The sequence below is a fragment of the Bombina bombina genome, chromosome 3 (genome assembly GCF_027579735.1).
Source record: "Bombina bombina isolate aBomBom1 chromosome 3, aBomBom1.pri, whole genome shotgun sequence".
In the NCBI taxonomy this organism is placed as follows: Eukaryota; Metazoa; Chordata; class Amphibia; order Anura; family Bombinatoridae; genus Bombina; species Bombina bombina.
In genome coordinates, this window is record NC_069501.1 from 1,253,308,053 (window position 1) to 1,253,323,674 (window position 15,622).

Below are 15,622 nucleotides of genomic sequence, written 5' to 3' on the forward strand. Positions count from 1 at the left end.
CTTCTGCGCATTCGCTGTCATGTGCTCTCACAGAATACGTGCTTTACCCCCTTACCAACTCACTGTCTTCTTCACCTCCATCACTGGCTCTATCTGAATGGCACATGCTACGTATAATTAATTAATTACATATAATTAATTAATTAATTCATATTCAAACTCAGGGACAGTATAAACAAAACAGATAACTTAGGATGGACAAAGGTTGTCAGCCAGATAATGCACACACTTTCCTACTGACAAGTCCATCCTGCGGCCTGCATCAGGCCATAAAGTATCTTTATTTAACATATGATCAGTGGGAGGCACGGTGTGAATAAAAGATGTGAAGCAGTGCAGCGTCTGATGCCTTAATTATTAATAATCTGCTAATGGTAACACTAGGATGTATGCACAGCATTATTGCTTAGTACATCTTGCATTGCTCAGCTGAATGTACTCACAGTATATTCTCTCCCTAAAGAGATACACAGTAGGTCATTGTATAGCACATCTACACATTTTTTCCAAAGAAAAACACGTCAGTGTCTCCAATGAAGCAAGGGATTCTGGGTATGGATATGAAAATGAGCTTCACAAATGAGTCACCTATTTGCTTCCAATGTCTGCTGTAAACATGGACTCCCTGATGCAGCATTACTTTAGGAAGCGTGACAATAACTAGTAAAGTACAACACATATGGATGTTTGTTTGGTTCTGGTTAGACCTCATCAGCAACCATATATTATGTTCTTGCTGCAGAGTGAAGCTGGTATAGGACATCCAAACCAGCAAGTTGTGGTCACGAAGAATAGGCAGAATTTGTTTATCCGTTGTCGTTTTACTCTCCCTACAGGGACAATTTAAACCATGTGCATTTAAAACCATTGAGTAGGCTAAAGTACAATATTTTGTACATATTGGGCTTGTGCATACAATATTTTGTACATATTGGGCTTGTGCATACAATAATTTTTTGTAAAATGCCAAATATATGCAAGAGCAGGGGCATTCGGCTATTTTCGGTGCTGGATTTATTTGCAGGAAAGTGCAACGCACAAAGATCTGTGCACAGATATCTGAATGCCCCTTCCCATGAAATGGAATCTATTTGAATCTGAAGACACTGGAGAAGCTGTGTGAGGCTTTATATGGAGACGTCATGACTGACTGGAGTGGACCAAGTAGTTACTGATTGGGTTGTGTAATTATTTTATTCTACATTTGCTTAGCGAGTGGTCAGAAAATTTGTATTCAGCTTCCCAGATGTAAAACACATGTGACTATTATTATTATATTTAAGCTATGGATAAGGTAAAACTAAATGTGATGGAATCCCTATAGCCTTTTGTCTGCTAGATCAGTGTTTCTCAACCACGGCCCTCAAGTAGCCCTGGCTTTCATTATAGCTGAACTAGAGCACAGGTGAAATAATTAGCTGAAGGGTGAGAGCAGGTTAGTAACCATGGTTACTGGTCAGCTGATTATTTCACCTGTGCTCTAGTTCAGCTATAATGTAAACCTGGCCTGTTGGGGGTATTTAAGGACCCCGGTTGAGAAACGCTGTGCTAGAGAATCTCTATATACTAGAAAAGCTGCAGCAAGCTGAGAGCCGAGGGGTTAAAGGGCCACTGTAAGTAAATATTTTCTATGCCTGTTCTTAACTAACTACCCCAAATACGCTTTTTATTAATAGCATTTCATTAACATATCTCTACCGTATATCAGAAATCTTGTCTGCAAATTTAATTGTTTTCCAAACCCACTCTGTGGGTATCCTTTGCTCTGTACCAATCCGTTTACAATACCTAGGTTTCAAAATGGCGCTTTAAACACAAAGTTATTGGTTTAAGTATTTTGAACACACAGTGCTGAAAATAGTGGGCAGAATAACGTGACATCATCGGCGAATAAAAGATATAACTTTTAGAACGTTATGAAACTTCGTTTTGGAGAAAATATATTTAATTAATGTTTATTAACTTTAATATGTTAGTTGTTTAGCTTAAAAATTATAACAGAAAGTAATCCTTTAAGGGTTGTCTATCAGTATATTTTACACGTTGTTATAAATCTGTGCTTGTGGGCGACAAGGCTGAGCAGAGAGCAGATCCAGAGATCACAGACACCTCTGGCAGCTATGGGTTTTTCACAGGTTGGCACTGGCACAGACCCAGATACCATTAGCTGCCAAGTGAAAGGTTCCCTTAACCCTTGCAAAATAACATCCTAAGGGGAGAGATGAATAAGCAAACTCCGCTGAGCTTATTGAGCTTTGTTTAATCTAGTGTCAGAGGTGACAGTCACAGTGACGTCAGCAGGATTTCCTGTCACTCAGACCAAGATAATGAGATAAATTACAGCCTGCAGGTAGCCAAGCTTGGGAAGAAAATGTGCTGCTTCTCTAAATTGCTATAACCCTTGTGCCCTACGATGGCTGGCAGAAGACTAAACACTTCATAATTACAAGACATTTCTGTCGTGTTGCTAAAGAATAACATATCTGCCAAGTCTAAACGTTTTTAAAACACATTAACATCTGTTTTGCTGCAATTGTTTTTCAATAGCCAAACTCTACCCACCATTTACCTTATCTGGAAGAGCCAATTTGGGCTTAAGTGCACAGACAACAAGGCTAGCCCCAGTTATAATGTTAGTATACACTGTGCTGTTTTGCTGTTATTATCAGTTAAGCAATTAGGGACATATTTGTAGCAGGGTTAGCCTTCAGAAGTCAGCAGGGTGCAGTTTGCATTCTGGTAATTAGAAATTGCTCAATTTTTAAAACTAAATTACATGAAAAGGGGGGCAAAATAAAAAATGAATTTATATTGCAAAGTTTCTCGCATTATGCATAACTAAACATTTAAACTAAAAATCTCTTACTGTACCTTTAAATGATATGTCCTATTATATTAATTGAGACGGCGGACATCAATCCATCGATCAAATAAGATCGGGTTGATTGACACCCCCTGCCAGGGTGGCATCTCTGAGTCATCAGCTCTGCAGAACTGGACCTCAGTGTGAAACTGAAAACAGGAGCTGAACTAGACCAACCTGCCAGGTAGCGACTTGTTCCAGCTACTTTGTCACTTGAATTACAAATGAGGCCTCAAGGACTATGCTCAGGGCAGTGTAAGGTCAACAGGATGACCACCCAGATCATGCCTCTTTATGCCCCCCTCTGATCTGTGTGGGTCTCACACTCTAGCTTCACCTCATTAGACCAGCTTTGATACATTTCCCAGAGGCAGGAACCACTGGACACTATTATGTATCGACTTGTGCACATCACACTTAAGGGTAACACGTGAATCTGATGACAATCACATGTTTAGTAATTGCCTTTTATCTTCTAGCCCATATAGAATGTTTAATGACCAACAAGCCACGTCACCACCATTCTGAACACAAATACTTTTGTTGTTGTTCATTTATATAGGCCAGTGGGCAACATAAGTATTTGCCTAGGGGCGTCTCATACAAACACAACCACCTTCTTACATTCCTTTTATTATCTATTTTCTACTTTTCGTGTATTTTTACACTGAAATAGTTGTGATTTTTTTCCGCTGACCCAGAAAGACTGGAGTAAACCCTGCAGGATCCAAAACTATCCTACAACATTTTAAAAGATAATCCAACTGCTATATTAAAAAGGGCCCTTTATGTTCCTTTCATTGGCTCCAAACAAACAAGGCAGACCTTCAACATTCTACCCAGTGACTGTTTAATCAGTTATAGTCTCATTTATATCTGCCCCTAATTCCTAAACATACTAAAGTGGTGGGTCCCTGCACAAAGTATACAAATTTTGCTAATAAAGCGATTGTTTTAATGCTATTAAAGCGTTTATTTTGTAAACAAATCTATTGCAATTAAGTTTTTAATGGCTGATATGCAATGTGCATATATAAAAATTACTTTCACTACCCTGTAAATATAGTATACATGGCAAAATAGTGGTGTGGGCATTATGTGCCATCCTTTGCAAACATAGGGGCCGATTTAACAAGGGCCGAATGGCCCTAAATGTAATCGTTTCGGCGCGAGCCTTTAGGCTCGCCAGAAACAGGAGTTAAGAAACAGCGGTCTTAAGACCGCTGCTCCTGAACTTGTACGCCTCCTCTGAGGTGGCGGACATCAATCCACCCAATCAAATTAGATCGGGTTGATTGACACCCCCTGCTAGTGGCCGACTGGCCGCAAATCTGCAGGGGGGAGGCATTGCACAAGCAGAACTGCTTGTGCAATGGTAAATGCCGACATGCATAAATTCGCCTATATACATCTATATAACTGCATTTATATAACTGCATTTGTTTCGATATGTAAAATACAAGTAGGTATGTCCCTAAAAGTATAAGCGCTTGTTTATGCAATGTGTGCATGTATGAGCTCATTATTAAAATGAAGGTTAATTATATCACACATAGAAAGATCTCTGAAACATTAAAGGAGTTAAAAAGAAAAACGCCTACACAAAACTGCGCTGAAATATTTCTCTCTTTTATATTTGATATCTTGCTGTTTTATCTTGCGTCTTCTGCTTAGCTTTTCATCCTGCACTAGATAGAGATACATATATATATATAGTGAATTTCTGCAGAGAATGGAAACACTTGAATCACATATAAAGCAGAAATAATTGAGTCAATAACCACAAATGTATCGGGGGCATCCTCTGGATAAAAAAACGTTTAAATTCTACTTACGTACTGCAGAATACTGCTGTTTAAAGACAATGGGGCCGAATTATAATTGTCTGGCAGACATGATACGATGTCAGCATTTAACATTGCACAAGCAGTTCTAGTGAACTGCTTGTTCAGTGCCGCCCCCTGCAAATTCGTGGCCAATCAGCCGCTAGCAGGGGGATGTCAATCAGCCCGATCATATGAGATCGGGCGGATTGATGTCCGCAGCCTCACAGCAAGCGGACCAGTTAAGGAGCAGCGGTCTTAAGACCGCTGCTTTATAACTGCTGTTTCCGGTGAGCCTAAAACAGGGATCGCGCAGAAACAGGGTCATCAGGGGCCATTCGGCCCTTGATAAATCGGCCGAATTACCTATTACCATTTCCACTAAACATTAAGGGCCAGATTATAAATGGAGCGCAAAATATAGCTTTCGCTAAAGGGATATTTGCACTCCACTATGTTTTACCAGAACACACAAATGTGCACAGGTATTACAGGTGAGGTGCAATGCGAACATGACCTCGCTTTCACATTGAATGCGCTTCCATAGTCTTCAATGGGAGCCTCATTCTCATGCTGTCAGATCTGGCATGAAAACCTAGCGCAGCAAAGGGGGTAAGTCGCGCAGCGATGGGCAGCAAAGTATAAATATATATATACTTATATATAACAGGGAACACACAATTCCCATAGACCACAATGTAAGGGCCCTTTTCGGTGCTGTTTTTTTTTTTGACACCCCACAGAAGCTACATTTAAAAAAAAGAAAGAAAACTAACTTAAAGGGACAGTCAACACCAGAATTTTAGTTGTTTAAAAATATAGATAATCCCTTTAATACCCATTACCCAGTTTTGCATAACCAACACAGTTATACTAATACACGTTTTACCTCTGTAATTGCCTTGAATCTATGACTCTGCAAACTGCCCCCTTATTTTAGTTCTTTTGACAGACTTGCATTTTCGCCAATCAGTGCTGACTCCTTAACATGCGTGAGCTCAATGTTATCTATATGACACACATGAACTAATGCCCTCTAGTGGTGAAAAACTGTCAAAATACATTCAAATTAGAGGCGGCCTTTAAGGTCTAAGAAATTAGCATATAAGAATACAGAGGTTTATCTTTAAACTAAGAATACCAAGAGAACAAAGCAAAATTGATGAAAAAAGAAAATTGGAAAGTTGTTTAAAATTACATGCCCTATTTGAATCATGAAATTTTATTTTGGACTTGACTGTCCCTTTAATTTTGGGGCCATTTGGGGGACAACTAGAAAATTACCCAGAGGTCTGACTAACAGAGGTTAATTTTCTGAGCACTAGTTGCTGTAGCAATAACCAGCTACTTGCAATGGCTGGTTATCGCACACCCACAAACAGGCAAATTTGCTGGTTTGCGAGTGTGTGATAATTTAGCGCTCCACTTGTAATCTGGCCTTTTATATTACTCCTCAGCTATTGTATAATTATCTGCTAATGCAGTCTATTCCAATATAATAGAAGCGGTTCATACAGGCGATTTAACACCTGGAGCATGCTCGACAATAAAGAGACCCTTGGCTTGGGTCTAGGTCGGCTGTACACCAAGAGATTCGGGACTGTTTCTCTAAAGCTTTCTGGGCTTGTGATATTTTATAAGAAATCTCGCCACTACTATAAAAGCCCCTGCAGTAATTCTTTAAATGCAGTTTTTACTACCTTGAGAACTGTGTGCCATAGAGGGGCATTCCCTGCCCTAAAGTATCTGAAGGTAACACATATATTACAATAGGAACCACACAAAACACAACATCATTTAAACATTCTATATAAAAAGATAACATTAAATATTGAAATAAAAATATGCAGTAAAAAATTGTATTGTTTAGTCGCAGTAAAACACTAATGAACTTGTTCTGCAAAAATAATATTTCATGGTAAAATTTATATTGAAATTGCACAGGAAGGAAACAATTTAAAGCGCACAGTAAAAATGGTTTTAAAACTAAACTGCTCGTGGAAAGAAATACGCAAATTAGTATTTATAATATGAAATGCAAAGCGTATTATGTTCCTTATCACAAAATACGTTTCTTGCCTCTGCCAGTGGCCTGAACAGGACAGTTTATAGGAGTATACTCCTTTAGGTCTGGCGTATTCTGTAAACATTCCCTTGCAGGTATGGTGGTGGTGAGATTGTGTCAAAATACACAACACACTTATTACCCTAATAGAAAAACACATCTATATGAAAGTAGAGGTAATTGTAAGGTACTATACGCCAGTGCTCGATTATCCCGGACACCTGCGCAACAGTGGCACCTTAAAACATTTGCATTGTGCCTAATTTTCAGGGCCCCTTTTCCGATCACCTGGCTGTGTTCATTAAATCTCCCAGCGCTGTAAGAGTCCGGGAGAACTTTGTAGTAGTTTGATTCCCTCCTCCTTAAAGTAGCCACTTAAGCAGCACTCACATGCAGATTGTTGCAGAGGGCCCGGATGCTTCATAGGGGTAGATTTATCAAATAATTTTCGCTCTGCATCACTGAATGCCCACAGCATACACTGTCGGCATTTAACATTACACAAGCATTTCTGGTGAAATGCTTGTGCAATGCCGCCCCTGCTTATTGGCCGCTAGCAGGGGGGTGTAAATCATTCCGATCGGATCAGGATGATTGCAGTCTGCCACCTAAAAGGAAGCCGGAAACTTCAGGGGTAGATTTAACAAGCAGCAGATGCATAGGCTGTGACAGTAGTTTGTTGTGGAATTCTCTTAACATTCCTAAAGTAGGATATTTTTTTAGGCAATGTGGCAGCAATCAAGGTCAGTGTTGTTAAATTTGAGTGCCGACCCGTTTTGAGTGCCGACCCGTTTTGAGTGCTGACCCTTGTTTGCTTCACTTGTTGCCTAGAAGAACAGCATAGCATTCTGAGCACAATGTACAGTGATGATAAATTCTCCCTTTTTTAAAATCAGATCTGGAATGTAAGTGATATTTTAGATGGAGTTTAATCCATCATTTGTAATGAAGATGCGCTATAACTTACTTTTTAATATAGATATGAAATTCAAATACCCTGTGTTCCCGCCACCCACTTAAAAAGCCAGTTATTCGGTGAGCTAACGGTTTGAATTGCTGAAGGTCAATTCTATTGGCTGATCCATTCAGCCAATCGGATTGAACTTCAATCCGATTGGCTGATTAAATCAACCAATCAGATTTTTCCTACCTTAATTCCGATTGGCTGATAGAATCCTATCAGTCAATCGGAATTCGAGGGACGCCATCTTGGATGACGTCATTTAAAGGAACCTTCATTCAGTGTTAGGACATCGGGAGAAGAGGATGGCTCCGCGTCGGCTGGATTGAAGATGGACCCGCTCCGCTGTGATTGACTGAAGATAGAAGATGCCATTTGGATGAAGACTTCTGCTGGATGGAGGACCTCTTCTGCCCCGATCGGATGAAGACTTCTGCCCGGCTGGAGGACCACTTGTGCCCGGATCGGATGAAGAGTTCGGCCCGGCTGGGTGAAGATGGCTCAAGGTAGGGTGATCTTCAATGGGGTAGTGTTAGGTTTATTTATGGGGAGATTGGGTGGGTTTTAGAGTAGAGGTGTGTGGGTGGTGGGTTGTAATATTGGGGGGTATTGTATTTCTTTTTTTTACAGGTAAAAGAGCTGATTACTTTGGGGCAATGCCCCGCAAAAAGCCATTTTAAGGGCTGGTAAAAGAGCTGGTTACTTTGGGGCAATGCCCCGCAAAAGGCCCTTTTAAGGGCTATTTGTAATTTAGTTTAGGATAGGGAATTTTATTATTTTGGGGGGCTTTTTTATCTTATTAGGGGGCTTAGATTAGGTGTAATTAGATTAAACTTCTTGTAATATTTTTTTATTTTTTATAATTTAGTGGGGTTTTTTTTGTAATATAGTTTAGTTTATTTAATTGTATTTTATGTTAGATAATTGTAGTTAATTTATTTAATTCATTTATTGATAGTGTAGTGTTAGTTGTATTTGTAACTTAGGTTAGGATTTATTTTACAGGTAATTTGGTAATTATTTTAACAAGGTAGCTATTAAATAATTATTAACTATTTAATAGCTATTGTACCTAGTTAAAATAAATATAATTCCTAAAATAGCTACAATGTAATTATTAGTTATATTGTAGCTATCTTATGGTTTATTTTATAGGTAAGTATTTAGTTTTAAATAGGAATAATTTATTTAATTATAGTAATTTTATTTAGATTTATTAAAAATAGATTTAAGCTAGGGGGGTGTTAGGGTTAGACTTAGGTTTAGGGGTTAATACATTTAATATAGTAGCGGCGACGTTGGGGGCGGCAGATTAGGGGTTAATAAATATAATGTAGGTGTCTGCGATGTTAGGGGCAGCAGATTAGGGGTTCATAGGTATAATGTAGGTGGCGGTGGTGTTCGGAGCGGCAGATTAGGGGTTAATAATATAATGCAGGTGGCGACAATGTCGGGGGCGGCAGATTAGGGGTTAATAAGTGTAAGATTAGGGGTTTTTAGACTCGGGTTCATGTTAGGGTGTTAGGTGTAGACTTAGAAAGTATTTTCCCATAGGAAACAATGGGACTGCGTTAGGAGCTGAACGCTGCTTTTTTGCAGGTGTTAGTTTTTTTTTCAACCAGCTCAGCCCCATTGTTTCCTATGGGGAAAACGTGCACGAGCACGTTTTGCCAGCTTACCGCTACCGTAAGCAACGCTGGTATTACAGGTAGAAGTGGCGCTAAATTTGCTCAACGCTCACTTTTCTGATGCTAATGCAGCCATTCAGAAAACTTGTAATACCAGCGTTGTTTAAAGTGAGCGCTGGAAAAAAAAGGCTCGTTAGCACCGCATGTTTTTACAGACAAAACTCGTAATCTAGCCGTAAGAGAGGAGGGCACCCTGACTGGTAGAAGTGAAATGTGGCTGAGCACCTTACTCTTAAGGAATATGGCCAGTAGACATCCTATGGCATCAGGGTACCTTTTCTATGCGCCACGAGCACCCAGACAATTCAGGCCCTAATTTAGCTTTGTTTTTAAAGGAAAAGTTAACTACACTATACCACTCCGCATCCTCTTAAATATCTTCTAAATGTATGTGGACATTCATTCATTAATTTTTGGGCTCCTACTTAATTTAAACTTTAAATCCAAACTTTGAGACCGATAACTTCTCACGCCGTAACTCTGCCTGGCCCCAAAAAATTTTTTTTTTTGAATGACGAATCTCATTCTATCATTTCTGATTGGTCCCCCACTGGCGTCCCAACTGGCTCGCTCTACGCCTACCAATCTAAATGCACATGCGTGTCCCACTGAAATCTAGACCTGTCTAGATGCTTGCTCACGAGACACGCATGTGCATTTTTTACTTGTTATCCATTTCCGTCCTGGAAGAATAAAGCAGCTATTCAATAGAATGAGTTGAAAGATTAATTGAATCGATATGTATCGCTGTAGGTGTTTCTCGACGAATGCACAATATAATAATGCATAACAGGAACGCGCACGGAGATACGCGTAAGAGAGGGTGGGACCGCTCTTACGTGCAAAGGAGTACAACCAGGAAATGAGCGGGTGGGCGGAGGAAGCGCTTAGGACGGTATGGGAATAATTATATAAATATGTTAAAAAAAATATATATATTTTTTTAAAAAAGTTAACGACTGAGTTGATCAACATAAAATTAGTCAATGTCATTGATATTGAGTGGAAAAAATTACTTTCACTTTAAAAATGATTTTGGCCTTCACAAAGGGAACACATTTGTCCAGTGATGTTCCAGGGTTATTTATTGTACGGATCCAGATATATATATATATAGAGAGAGAGAGAGAGAGAGAGAGAGAGATGTTCTCTCATTTTTCCTGCACATCCAAGAGAAACTATTGCCTCATATCACATTTTATCAAATGTATTAACCCCCCCCCTGGTTAGGCAAAAAGTATTTCAGGGAGCGGTGGTCCAAAAAATAAGTTCACTTGGTATGTTTTATTGAAAAGCAGGGGTGTAAAGCTTAGGAGCCGGCACATTTCTGGAGCATTTTATGGCAGCAGGTTTGCAAGAATGTTATCCATTTGCAAGAGCACTAGATGGCAGCAGTTCTGTAAGAATGTTATTCATTTGCAAGAGCACTAGATGGCAGCAATTCTGTAAGAATGTTATCCATTTGCAAGAGCACTAGATGGCAGCAGTTCTGGAAGAATGTTATCCATTTGCAAGAGCACTAGATAGCAGCAGTTCTGTAAGAATGTTATCCATTTGCAAGAGCACTAGATGGCAGCAGTTCTGTAAGAATCATATTCATTTGCAAGAGCACTAGATGGCAGCAGTTCTGTAAGAATCTTATCCATTTGCAAGAGCACTAGATAGCAGAAGTTCTGTAAGAATGTTATCCATTTGCAAGAGCACTAGATGGCAGCAGTTCTGTAAGAATCATATTCATTTGCAAGAGCACTAGATGGCAGCAGTTCTGTAAGAATCTTATTCATTTGCAAGAGCACTAGATAGCAGCAGTTCTGTAAGAATGTTATCCATTTGCAAGAGCACTAGATGGCAGCAGTTCTGGAAGAATGTTATCCATTTGCAAGAGCACTATATGGCAGCAGTAGTTCTGTAAGAATGTTATCCCTTTGCAAGAGCACTAGATGGCAGCAGTTCTGTAAGAATGTTATCCATTTGCAAGAGCACTAGATGGCAGCAGTTCTGTAAGAATGTTATCCCTTTGCAAGAGCACTAGATGGCAGCAGTTCTGTAAGAATGTTATCCTTTTGCAAGAGCACTAGATGGCAGCAATTCTGTAAGAATGTTATCCATTTGCAAGAGCACTAGATGGCAGCAGTTCTGTAAGAATGTTATCCCTTTGCAAGAGCACTAGATGGCAGCTGTTCTGTAAGAAAGTTATTCATTTGCAAGAGCACTAGATGGCAGCAGTAGTTCTGTAAGAATGTTATCCCTTTTCAAGAGCACTAGATGGCAGCAGTTCTGTAAGAATGTTATCCTTTTGCAAGAGCACTAGATGGCAGCAATTCTGTAAAAAATGTTATCCATTTGCAAGAGCACTAGATGGAAGCAGTAGTTCTGTAAGAATGTTATCCCTTTGCAAGAGCACTAGATGGCAGCTGTTCTGTAAGAATGTTATTCATTTGCAAGAGCACTAGATGGCAGCAGTAGTTCTGTAAGAATGTTATCCCTTTGCAAGAGCACTAGATGGCAGCTGTTCTGTAAGAATGTTATTAATTTGCAAGAGCACTAGATGGCAGCAGTTCTGTAATAATGTTATCCCTTTGCAAGAGCACTAGAAGGCAACAGTTCTGTAAGAATGTTATCCTTTTGCAAGAGCACTAGATGCCAGCAATTCTGTAAGAATGTTATCCATTTGCAAGAGCACTAGGTGGCAGCAGTTCTGTAAGAATGTTATTCATTTGCAAGAGCACTAGATGGCAGCAGTTCTGTAAGAATGTTATCCCTTTGTAAGAGCACTAGATGGCAGCAGTTCTGTAAGAATGTTATTCATTTGCAAGAGCACTAGATGGCAGCAATTCTGTAACAATGTTATCCATTTGCAAGAGCACTAGATGGCAGCAGTTCTGTAAGAATGTTATCCATTTGCAAGAGCACTAGATGGCAGCAGTTCTGTAAGAATGTCATCCATTTGCAAGAACACTAGATGGCAGCAGTTCTGTAAGAATGTTATCCATTTGCAAGAGCACTAGATGGCAGCTGTTCTGTAAGAATGTTATTAATTTGCAAGAGCACTAGATGGCAGCAGTTCTGTAATAATGTTATCCATTTGCAAGAGCACTAGATGGCAGCAATTCTGTAACAATGTTATCCATTTGCAAGAGCACTAGATGGCAGCAGTTCTGTAAGAATGTTATCCATTTGCAAGAGCACTAGATGGCAGCAGTTCTGTAAGAATGTCATCCATTTGCAAGAACACTAGATGGCAGCAGTTCTGTAAGAATGTTATCCATTTGCAAGAGCACTAGATGGCAGCTGTTCTGTAAGAATGTTATTAATTTGCAAGAGCACTAGATGGCAGCAGTTCTGTAATAATGTTATTCATTTGCAAGAGCACTAGATGGCAGCAATTCTGTAACAATGTTATCCATTTGCAAGAGCACTAGATGGCAGCAGTTCTGTAAGAATGTTATCCATTTGCAAGAGCACTAGATGGCAGCAGTTCTGTAAGAATGTCATCCATTTGCAAGAACACTAGATGGCAGCATTTCTGTTAGAATGTTATCCATTTGCAAGAGCACTAGATGGCAGCAGTTCTGTAAGAATGTTATCCATTTGCAAGAGCACTAGATGGCAGCAGTTCTGTAAGAATGTTATCCCTTTGCAAGAGCACTAGATGGCAGCACTATTTCCTGCCATGTAGTGCTCCAGATGCTACCTAGGTATCTCTTCAACACAGAATATCATGAGAACGAAGCAAATGTGATACTAACTTTGAGACCGATAACTTCTCACGCCGTAACTCTGCCTGGCCCAAAAATTTTTTTTTTTTTGAATGACGAATCTCATTCTATCATTTCTGATTGGTCCCCCACTGGCGTCCCAACTGGCTCGCTCTACGCCTACCAATCTAAATGCATATGCGTGTCCCACTGAAATCTAGACCTGTCTAGATGCTTGCTCACGAGACACGCATGTGCATTTTTTACTTGTTATCCATTTCCGTCCTGGAAGAATAAAGCAGCTATTCAATAGAATGAGTTGAAAGATTAATTGAATCGATATGTATCGCTGTAGGTGTTTCTCGACGAATGCACAATATAATAATGCATAACAGGAACGCGCACGGAGATACGCGTAAGAGAGGGTGGGGCCGCTCTTACGTGCAAAGGAGTACAACCAGGAAATGAGCGGGTGGGCGGAGGAAGCTCTTAGGACGGTATGGGAATAATTATATAAATATGTTAAAAAAAATATATATATTTTTTAAAAAAGTTAACGACTGAGTTGATCAACATAAAATTAGTCAATGTCATTGATATTGAGTGGAAAAAATTACTTTCACTTTAAAAATGATTTTGGCCTTCACAAAGGGAACACATTTGTCCAGTGATGTTCCAGGGTTATTTATTGTACGGATCCAGATATATATATATATATAGAGAGAGAGAGAGAGAGAGAGAGAGAGAGAGAGAGAGAGAGAGAGAGATATGTTCTCTCATTTTTCCTGCACATCCAAGAGAAACTATTGCCTCATATCACATTTTATCAAATGTATTAACCCCCCCCCCTGGTTAGGCAAAAAGTATTTCAGGGAGCGGTGGTCCAAAAAATAAGTTCACTTGGTATGTTTTATTGAAAAGCAGGGGTGTAAAGCTTAGGAGCCGGCACATTTCTGGAGCATTTTATGGCAGCAGGTTTGCAAGAATGTTATCCATTTGCAAGAGCACTAGATGGCAGCAGTTCTGTAAGAGTTATTCATTTGCAAGAGCACTAGATGGCAGCAATTCTGTAAGAATGTTATCCATTTGCAAGAGCACTAGATGGCAGCAGTTCTGGAAGAATGTTATCCATTTGCAAGAGCACTAGATAGCAGCAGTTCTGTAAGAATGTTATCCATTTGCAAGAGCACTAGATGGCAGCAGTTCTGTAAGAATCATATTCATTTGCAAGAGCACTAGATGGCAGCAGTTCTGTAAGAATCTTATCCATTTGCAAGAGCACTAGATAGCAGAAGTTCTGTAAGAATGTTATCCATTTGCAAGAGCACTAGATGGCAGCAGTTCTGTAAGAATCATATTCATTTGCAAGAGCACTAGATGGCAGCAGTTCTGTAAGAATCTTATTCATTTGCAAGAGCACTAGATAGCAGCAGTTCTGTAAGAATGTTATCCATTTGCAAGAGCACTAGATGGCAGCAGTTCTGGGAGAATGTTATCCATTTGCAAGAGCACTATATGGCAGCAGTAGTTCTGTAAGAATGTTATCCCTTTGCAAGAGCACTAGATGGCAGCAGTTCTGTAAGAATGTTATCCATTTGCAAGAGCACTAGATGGCAGCAGTTCTGTAAGAATGTTATCCCTTTGCAAGAGCACTAGATGGCAGCAGTTCTGTAAGAATGTTATCCTTTTGCAAGAGCACTAGATGGCAGCAATTCTGTAAGAATGTTATCCATTTGCAAGAGCACTAGATGGCAGCAGTTCTGTAAGAATGTTATCCCTTTGCAAGAGCACTAGATGGCAGCAGTTCTGTAAGAATGTTATCCTTTTGCAAGAGCACTAGATGGCAGCAATTCTGTAAGAATGTTATCCATTTGCAAGAGCACTAGATGGCAGCAGTTCTGTAAGAATGTTATCCCTTTGCAAGAGCACTAGATGGCAGCTGTTCTGTAAGAAAGTTATTCATTTGCAAGAGCACTAGATGGCAGCAGTAGTTCTGTAAGAATGTTATCCCTTTTCAAGAGCACTAGATGGCAGCAGTTCTGTAAGAATGTTATCCTTTTGCAAGAGCACTAGATGGCAGCAATTCTGTAAAAATGTTATCCATTTGCAAGAGCACTAGATGGAAGCAGTAGTTCTGTAAGAATGTTATCCCTTTGCAAGAGCACTAGATGGCAGCTGTTCTGTAAGAATGTTATTCATTTGCAAGAGCACTAGATGGCAGCAGTAGTTCTGTAAGAATGTTATCCCTTTGCAAGAGCACTAGATGGCAGCTGTTCTGTAAGAATGTTATTAATTTGCAAGAGCACTAGATGGCAGCAGTTCTGTAATAATGTTATCCCTTTGCAAGAGCACTAGAAGGCAACAGTTCTGTAAGAATGTTATCCTTTTGCAAGAGCACTAGATGCCAGCAATTCTGTAAGAATGTTATCCATTTGCAAGAGCACTAGGTGGCAGCAGTTCTGTAAGAATGTTATTCATTTGCAAGAGCACTAGATGGCAGCAGTTCTGTAAGAATGTTATCCCT

At 39.7% G+C, this 15,622-nt stretch overlaps 1 protein-coding gene across 1 annotated transcript in view; it reads right to left on the reverse strand.

Moving 5' to 3' along the window:
- Positions 1 to 15,622, reverse strand: part of STARD10 (StAR related lipid transfer domain containing 10) — a 184,878-nt gene that overhangs the window by 77,396 nt on the left and 91,860 nt on the right. The gene's annotated exons all lie outside the window — the stretch shown is intronic.